A 10,039-nucleotide genomic window follows, 5' to 3' on the forward strand; every position below is an offset into this window, starting at 1 on the left:
AATCTTATGACAGCCGACAGTTTGTCCCTAAGATACTTCATAATATTTTGGCTGCTGTTTGCTAATAGAGTCCAAGACAAGTGGACCTAGGTTGCCTACTGATGGAGCTGGGGGCTCATGGTCATTCTGACAACCCTTTTTCTGTTTACTGGAAAGCCCAGCAGCCCCCTCAAGGGTCCTTTAGGCCAGGCTGACTAATCCTTCCTTCTGCTCAGATTTCACTTTCCTGAAAGGGAGTGTGAGGAGCAGGGAGTGACTAATCCCTTCAAACTGGCAGTGCCCAGATCTGGTGTTAATCTGCATTATCTCAGCTCCCCCAGGGTGAGTAATCATGTTGAATCAGAAGATCTAACCCTGAAAAACAGGTGCAAGTTTCCAAAGGAGGCCTTTGTGGCCACAACGGGAAGTTAGCTGAAACTCAATCTATATTTACTCCTTGCAACTGAACATTTTTTGGACCACAGTCTGCAGGAATGTTCAGGTTCCCTAAAAATTGATCTCTGCACTGATTATGTGGGCATCACAGAAACACCAGCCATGTGCCCAGCCTGGACCCAGGGGTCAGTCCAGATTGTGAGGGCGTGCACAGCAGGTCCAAGCCAAAGACTTCCCCGGACTCTCCACAGAGGCAGTAGGTGACACGGAGTGACTAGGCAGGCCCTGCCTACTGGGCTGCACACACAAACATGTTTTGAAGCCCTTTATACACTCAGCAGAGAACACGCTGTTCTCTCTGGGAGGTTGCCAGAAACTTATAAGAGAGTCAGATCAAAGCCAAGAATAGACAGCAAGGCCTCTCTCCTGCCTCAGAAGGGGAAGCTATGTGGTGCTAGGGTGCTTCGGCCCCTCGGTGCTCCTCTAGCCTTCCAAACCAAGCCTACAACTGTTTCCCTGGACTTTTCACCCCTTGGTTTGTTTTTAAATGATTACTAAAGAACACTATATATCCTTGGGCAGCTATAATCAGGCTATCCAAAGGCAAATACAAATTGTTCCTTCTGCTGTCATTTGTTTTGCATCTCAGAGCCTCAGGCCATGGACCTTGGAGGCAGCACTCATGGAGAATAGGTTACCAACCTTTCCCACTTCAAACAGATACATGCAGAGTTTGAGTGGCTGTCCTCCCAAGTTAGCCATCTGCTCCAGCTTCAGCAAGAAACGCAAAGGTTACTTGAAATTCAACCAGTCCTGGCAAAGTGGAGAGCAAATCTTAATCTTCCTCAGAGGTACTAGAGGCCTCTTTACCCTCTTCCACAGACTCTTCCTAAATCCTGTGTCTCCATCTTGACCCAGCTCTAAAACCAAATATTTAAAAAGGTTTCTTCTTCTCTGTAATACCTGCAAGAATCGTGTCAATTTTTAAGTAAACATTGTTAGGGGAACTTTTGGTATATTCCCCATATTTGTATAGGGCATAACTTTTGTTTCAAAATGGTTTTTCATAGTTCTCTAAGTCTCTAAGATTCAACTCCTTTTTTGGCTTATGAAATTGACGTTAACCAAGATGCATTCTCACAGAGTCAACTACTTGAAATGTAGGCATTCACCCAATTCATCCATCCATCCATCTCCCCATCCAATACTTTTTGAGTTTAAAGTCCCTACAAGTACCTAACCAGCCTATATAGCACTGAAGTTGAGAACACGCAGTAATTAAGAGATGATAAATGTCACATTGATCCATATTGCTTATTAAGCAACTAAAAATAGAAAAGCTCAGGGGAGAATGATCTGTGTGAACGTTCAGGATTCTGCTATGGAGAGATTTTACCAACCATATGCAACTGCAAAATATAGAAAGCCAAGCCCAGGCAAGATAAGCTCATTCTGGGCTGGGGACCTGCTAATTGGTTTCATAAGCATGTGGATGGAACCCTCAGGGGGCTAGATTCCAATATGGGGAGAGAAATGACATATTTCACTGAAATAAACGTCTGAATCAGACTGAAGGAGCTGTTATGACACTGGGCTGTGGCTGTAATCAGCATTTGTGTGAAGAGGACACTTTATTTAGGGAGGTATTGATGGTCAAAAAAAACTGAGTTGGAATCCCATTTCACCATTTCCAAAGTATGACCTTGGGCTATTCATTCATGTCATTTATTTATTCAGTAAATATTTATTGAGCCCTATTACGTGCCAAGCATTACATGAGGTGACGGAAATTTCCCTGCCCTGGTAGCATTGCGTTAATTATTCTTTGAGCTTCACTTTCCTAAGGCATAAGACTATGTATCTTGCGGAGTTGCGTGGAATTCATATACACTATATGTGTGATAAGATACAGAGTGGAACTTCTCTTATTGTCTCAGAACTGGCAACTTGGCTTCAAAGTTGGGAACAAACAGATGATAATTAGAGGATAAACAGATGATTGGGATTTATTAAGTGGCAAATTCCTTCTGCTGCCCCAGTTTTCAGTCTCTACTCACTAATCTAATCTTGAGGGAACTATTGAATTGTAAATCTTCAGCCTCAGAAAGAGTTCCATGTTTTTTCCTTCCACTCTTGGGAAGTGCCCCTTCTAAAATAAGCCAATGGGGTGTTCTAAGAGAATGACTTGTAGAGATTCGGGGGAGGGGTTCCAGCAAGAAGTTGAGCCCGGAATCTCATTTTTCAGTTGGATACCTACCTGTGCCATGGATTTGCTGAACTGCCCTTTGTGCCTATTTGAGCAATGGGAAAGAGATTTAGGGAGAGAACTCAGGGTAGAGAAAATGAGTGGTAGGGGAACAGGGCACACTCCCATTGTCTGGTAGAAGAAAGTTGCTTGAGTCTTGTGGACACCATGGAAGGCTTGAACTATTGAGATGGAACCCCCACCCTTAACTGTGACTCGCTAAGAGAAGAGACCCCAGGAGCGAAAGTCTGTAGGGTGGATTATATGGGGCTGGGAGCTGAGGGAGATTGGAAGAGGTCTACTGGAGCTGCTTTCCTATGAGAGGTGGCCACGCAGTGAAGAGGCCTTCCAAAGAATCATCAGGTGTCTCTCAAGAGGTGCAGCATTGGGGTGGGTGGCTGCCATGGGTGAGGGCAGAGATCACTACAGCAACTGGTAAGTAAAACCCTTTCTGCTCCCTGTGCGAATTCTGTCTCCCTGTCCTCAACAGGGAGAGGGACCTAGAAGATGAGTCAGGGATCATGGGGAGAAACTTTCTCTCCTTGCCTCCATCCATGCCTCACGCCTGTTCTTGGGTCTCGGGGAGGAGATGGATATTTAAATTGGGTGAAAAACTGAAGTGGACAGCACTGGATTATATCTTTTACAACCTGAAATGGTCAGAAAACTGGCATCTGCTGGAGTTGCCACAAAATCTCGGGTAGGGGAGATTTGATGAAGCATGTTTTAAAGCAGTGATTGGAGAAAAATAAAACCTTATGGAGTTTGAACCCTGCTGAGTTCACAGTGTTCAATAAACTGCTGACAAGCGCAAAGTGCTTAGCAAACAGTAGGAGCTACACACATGGAAGATGTTATTATTCCTAGTCACCTAAAGGGAATAAACATTCAGAAAATGTCTATGTATGTTGCAATATCAAAGTGCAAGTAAGATGTTCAATTTGCGTTTTTGGTTTAGGAGAAAGCATAACGGGTTCATTGTGTCTTCAGGTTTCCATTTTCCTCATGAGGAGCTTCTCAGAATTTTTTCTGAGCTGTTTCACTACATTTCTTTGCTGTTCTAGGCATTTGCCTTCTTTGTCATTTTGTAGATCCCTATCCCCAGGGACTGAGGAGATCATAAAGGTCATTTATTTTCACCTCTAATTTAGTTGAAGATAAAATACTATTTAATTATTGATAAAATGCTTTCAGTTCTTAAAAACAATGTATCTTGTGTAGATGTGTTAGCAAATCAATTTCCGCAGGCTCATTACACAAGGAGGAGACCAAGAGTCCCGCTGTGGTGAAGCAGAAAGGAGAGGACGTTGGACTTGGCGCAGAGGAGCCAGATGACTCCCAGCAATGTGATATTTCATGTGTTATTTAACCCCGTTTAGCATCCATTTCCTCAGCTGTAAAATGGGGCATTTGACAAGCACCACACTGAGCAATTGTGAAGATGAAGCGAGATGATTATGTAAAGCATGTGCGCAGTGTTAGCACAGATGATGCTCAAGAAACAGCTCTTTTCCCTTTTCCAAGGTTGCAGGGTCAGAAGATGCCCCCAGGAAGAAGAGGTAAGGCGTAGGTCAGAAGAGAGCCACTGGGGTGGGGAGCATCAGAAAAATGCACTGAAGATTCATTGGCACACCCAACTGACTAGAGCTGGTGGTCATTTATGTGGCATTGTTAAGAAGAGACACAGAAAATCATGACATATTGGAGCAGAATGACATATGGGTGTTTTTGTATTTATTTCATAATGTATTGATATCATGGTATTAATATCCATGGTTTATTTAAAAACAGTGTTCAGAATTCTGAAAATTTTAAAAAATCATTGAAACTACATATTTGGTATATTTCACATGTAAAATATATAAACATATTATGTAACATTGAATGAAACAACTTTCAAAAACATAAATATTAAACATATATTATCTTTCTAATTTGAATTAACAGCAGGGGAAAAAAAACCAATAAAAATAAGTATACAAACTAAACATAACATCAAGTGAAGAAAATTAATCCTGAATATTGAAAATGAATTAAATTATTTGATTTTTTTGCCAGTATGATCTTAAGAAAAATGTATATCAATGGTGTTATCTTTTATGGTGAACCTAGTTTGGGGCCAAATTTTTCCAGCCACTAGAAAAGTTTTTTTCATATTTTATACTAGTCAGAGGAATAGTGAAGAGATAAATATAAACTAAATCCAAATATCTTTCTCTGGATCTTTTATTTACAAATAATCTCATCTCCCTGTGATAATAGAAAGATAACCTTTTACAAATTTTATTTTTATTGAAGACTTCAATATTGACAGTGGGCTAGTTTTTGTTACTAATGCTCAGCGGTCAGTTTGCAAGGTGCCTGGTTCTTAGTTTCTGCTATGAAACAACCTTTGTTCAAACAAACAAAATGAGTCAGTCAGCTAGATAAGGGGTTTCCACCATTAAACATGGATTGTTTTCCCTATCAATCTGATCCCATTCGAAGTGCTGAGATCTTGAGTTGAAGATTGAGTCTTTGTTCCTCATAATTTTCTTTTAGGGAGGCTCTCATTCTTTACCTATTTAAGGAAAGCTAAAAGGAAAGAAAAAATACTTTCAAGAAGTGGAACTGGAGTGAGTGTTTCAGTGTTTTTTTATTTACTAGCCCCGAAACTTTGAGAGATCATAAGGCCTCTCTTGTTTTTTTTTAAAGATTTAATTTTTTTCCTTTTTCTCCCCAAAGCCCCCCAGTACATAGTTGTATATTCTTCATGGTGGGTCCTTCTAGTTGTGGCACATGGGACGCTGCCTCAGCTTGGTTTGATGAGCAGCGCCATGTCCGCGCCCAGGATTCGAACCAACGAAACACTGGGCCGCCTGCAACGGAGTGTGCAAACTTAACCACTCGGCCACGGGGCCAGCCCCATAAGGCCTCTCTTTTAATGCTGAATTTAACTCTCTGGGTACTTCTCAAAGCATAAATATTTCAGATTTCAGATTTTTAAACTACTGAAATAACGATAGCACACCAACAAAAATCCTGGTGCTTTGGTACTTAACAGTGAAGCATGAGGTCAAGAATGTCGAAGGCTGACACTGTAATCACTAATTAAAATCATCTTGCCCAGGGGCTGGCCCAGTGGTAAGTGGTTAAGTTCGCATGTTCTGCTTCTTGGTGGCCCGGGGTTTGCCGGTTCAGATCCCAGGTGTGGACATGGCACCACTTGTCAAGCCATGCTGTGGTAGGTATCCCACGTATAAAGTAGAGAAAGATGGGCACGGATGTTAGCTCAGGACCAGGCTTCCTCAGCAAAAAAGAGGAGGACTGGCAGTAGTTAGCTCAGGGCTAATCTTCCTCCAAAAAAAAAAAAAAAAATCATCTTCCCTAGAAAGTTTTCCTCCATTAAGCTACTTTAGTGTCTAGGTTCCATTTTTAGAAGTCCATGTTGATTTAAGACAACTGTTTATAGGATATCCTTAAATATATGAATACATCCAAGGTATTCTCCCTTTAGTCGTTAATAACTTGGCATAAATTGTTTATCAGCCACGTAGTCAAGAATAGGAACCAGAAGATGCCTATTGTGTTTTGAGGCTGAGGAGGAGAAAGAGAACTACATGCAAGGAGGATAGCTACAGCTGTAGGGGAGGATCCAGCAAGGGAGTACAGTAGATTGTCCCTGGAAAGCCTGGGGTTGACTCAGGAAGGTAACGTGGGCTTGGAAGAAATGCTGATGGAGGTGGGGCAGGGGCCAGAGGATAGACAGACACCTCATCTCCACCACCACATCTGCACTGGATACTCTCTTCTTCTTTTTTTTTTTGTTTTTTGAGGAAGATTAGCCCCGAGCTAACATCCACTGCCAATCCCCCTCTTTTTGCTGAGGAAGATTGGCCCTGAGCTAACATCCATGCCCATCTTCCTCCACTTTGTATGTGGGACGCCTGCCATAGCCTGGCCTCCTGAGCGGTGCATAGGTCTGCACCCAGGATCTGAACCAGTGAACCCCAGGGGCCGAAGCAGAACATGAGAACTTAACTGCTGCACCACTGGGCTGGCCCCTGGATATTCTCTTCTTGAACAGCCCTTGAATTAAGTTCGACCAAGAAGATATATCTTAAAAAAGAGACAGCCCATGTTCTTAACAACTTGAGGAAGGGGGAAGATCATACATAGGATGTGCAAAATAAGTGAAGAAAAGCACAAGTTAATATAGTCACAGAAAATACTCAGGAAAAAAATAGAGTGAATGAGGTGAGATAAGAAGAAATGAAATGATTAGTGAAGTATGGATTCCTATGGAGAGAGATATTTTGAGCCGGATTTTGAGGAGAAGTTGGATGTGGGTTGATAGAGTCAATGTCTTTCCACACTGAGAGAATGCTATGTGCAAAGGTATTGTCTTAGCCTGGGTTCCTGAGAAGAGAGTCTGAGTTTAATTTTATGAGCGCGTGCTTTCTTGTGGAGTGCAATCCCAGAGAAGCAAGAGTGAGGAAGAAGGAGGGATAGAAACAAATGAAAAATCGTGTTACTGAGCTTTACTTACAAGAAATTAGAAAGCTTGCTCAGTAAGACAGAATATCTCCAGAGGGACTTCATAAATTCACAGTCCTTTGGTGGAAAGAAGAGTGAATAATCTATCTACTGACTTCTTTCTGTCTCCAGTTTCTTATCTCCGGTTAGCCCAGGTGTTAACTGTCCCATCTTCCCTCCAGACAGCTGCTGGGATTGGACTTAGTCACTGGAGCTGCTGTGCTTTCTGCCATTACCACAGTGATGGAAGCCAGGTCAAAACCTAACCTTTTTCCCCTAAAATTTGCGGGGGAGACTGAGATAACCAGAGTGTTAAACAATGTCTTCAGGGTGTTATGACCATTGGAACAGCATGAGTCTGTCAATCATTGCTGGCCTGCTCTTATGAGGAATCAGGGCAAGCAGCACTCTTGGATGGTGGTCAGGTGAATCCTAGTGGCCCTGAGGAGGCTTATGAGGTAGGTCTATACAGGGATGAAAATGGATAGGGAAAAACTAAACATGTCTAGAGGAAATGGAGCCTAGACAAATGTGTGACTTAGTGTATCACTTGGGTGACAGTCCATGAAGGGCCAAAATCTAGGATTTCATAGGTCGATTTGAGTGAATTTGAAATTTGTGCCCAATTTGTTGTGCTTCTTATGGCTAATATTATGGTTTTGCCTTTTCAATAATCTTTTGAACCTCCTTCCTAAACTTCAGAGGCTCGAGCTGAAAGTAACACTTTTCAGACTCCAGTGCACTGGAGTTCTGGAAATGTTTCAGGTTCTGCCAAAGAGATGCACTCATGAGAAACCTGAATTCAGAACTGAAGCAAGTGGGGAAAGAGGCTTAAGATGCAATTGTAGCAGCCGCTGGGTGTGTAGTGTGCAGCCATGAGGACGCTTCCTATCACGGCAGGGCCTACAGCACCCAGGTGGCCCGATTGTTTGGTGTGGCTCTGGAGATTTCTCCTGGATGCTCAACCTAGAGGCTGCTTTTCTCTCTCAATTAATTTGTAAGCCTTGTAATGCTCTATTTAAGAAAAAAACTACGTTCTTTTGCTTAAACCAGCTAGAGTGAATCCTGTTGTGAGGAAATGACTATTGACATACTTATAATATTTTTTAAGTCGTTAGGAGAGAAAGAGAGAGGAAGAGAGAAAGGAAGCGAGAGAGAGAGACGGGGGCCGGGGAGATATCACACTGACAGGTAGAGATTCAACATATGAATCTGGGGGGCACACAAATATTCAGTCCTTGACACACAGACAGAAAAAGAGATTAATTCTGGCTCTTAGGTACTGTGCAATTCAGTGTCCATAGTGATTAAATCTGTCGCTTTCAGCACCTGCTCATATAGATACTACCCATGAAGAAACACAGGACCTTGAAGGTATCTAAATGCATTTGACTCCTCAATCAACATCTGACATTAAGAGAACCTTAATAAAATGTGCACCGTCCCTGGTACTTGAGACTGAAGCTACGTGAAAGAAGCAAAAGTGATGCTTATGACAACTAACCATTTAAAATCGTCTTTATTAACATTCCGGGGGCAAATCTTTATTTTTCTCATCAAAAGCAAGGATGATTATTTGCAAAAATCTCAACCAATAGTAAACTTCATACAGACCCATACTGAAATAATTAAAAAGATATGAATTGTTTTCTAGATCCTTTTTATTCAAAGCACGGCTCCTGGATCAGAGCCACTAGCACTACCTGAGAAATTGTTAGAAATTCAGTTCCTGGCCCCACCCCCGGCTACTGAAACAGAAATCTACATTTTAACAATGTTCCGGTGCATAGATCCCCACCCGGGATCGGAACCAGCAAACCCCAGGCCACTGAAGCGGAACCTACGAACTTAACCGCTGGGCCACAAGGCTGGCTCCTCAAAATCCCATTCTTGATATTACAAAATTGTTCATTGAGCTACTTGTTGAAATGATTCCACTCAGCATGTAAATGTGTTATGGCAAATGTCCATTAAGGATCAGCAAAGTCTTATGTGTGTGTGTCTCTATCGATGCTACTGTTACGTGGGTTATGTGTTACATGGCTTATTAATTTAGTCAATGTTTCTTGTTAGCATAAGGACCTTGATTTTATCCAGTGGTATTTCTTGTGCTTCCTAAAGTGATAAATAGTCCCTATTTTTCCTTATTTGTTCTTGCAGCTAATTGTTTTATTCATCTTTTTTTTTGTTTTTCAGTCTCCATTGATGGGTTATCATTTAGGGATTCTCAAAAGCTTTCTGACATACCCTGCTAGGTTGTTCCGGCAGACCCAATGCTCTTTTCTCCATTCTTCCTTGCTTACAGAAGCATGATTTGGTTCAGTGTCAATCTTTTTAACCCTAGTCTAAGCAAATCATGATGATCGATCTATTTCCCTTTACCATATACTCAATTTCCTATCCTCATTTATAACCAAGGGTGACAATGTGATTGAAATCTGACCAAAAGGGATAAGCTGGAGGCTTATGAGAAAGTCTTTGCTACCCTGTAAAAACAACAGACATGAAAAGGCAGCTCACTGGCCCCTGTGATTCCTTCTTTCAGCTCAAACAGACAGGAGACCTGGTGCTGTGAGAGCCATCTTGAAACCGTGAAGTGATAAAAATAAGGAATGGAAAAAGTCAACTTGCTGAGAATGGTAGAGAAGAAGAGTAGAAAGAGCTCAGTTCCTAATGACAAGATGGAATCACCAGGCTATTTCCAGAGTTCAGGGTATGGAAAAACAAAGCAAAACAAAAAAGAAAAGAAAGCAAAAACTACTCCTCGCCTTTGCAAACCTATCTATTTACAGATATTGTTAATCTACTTTATTGGTATTTGCTATAGCTGGTACGTAAGAAGGGCTTATTAGAGTCCAAGAATTACTCTGTAAGTTCGAGTGGTTTTGGCACGAAGTAGTGAGG

Source organism: Equus asinus, chromosome 1 (assembly GCF_041296235.1).
Source record: "Equus asinus isolate D_3611 breed Donkey chromosome 1, EquAss-T2T_v2, whole genome shotgun sequence".
Lineage (NCBI taxonomy): Eukaryota > Metazoa > Chordata > Mammalia > Perissodactyla > Equidae > Equus > Equus asinus.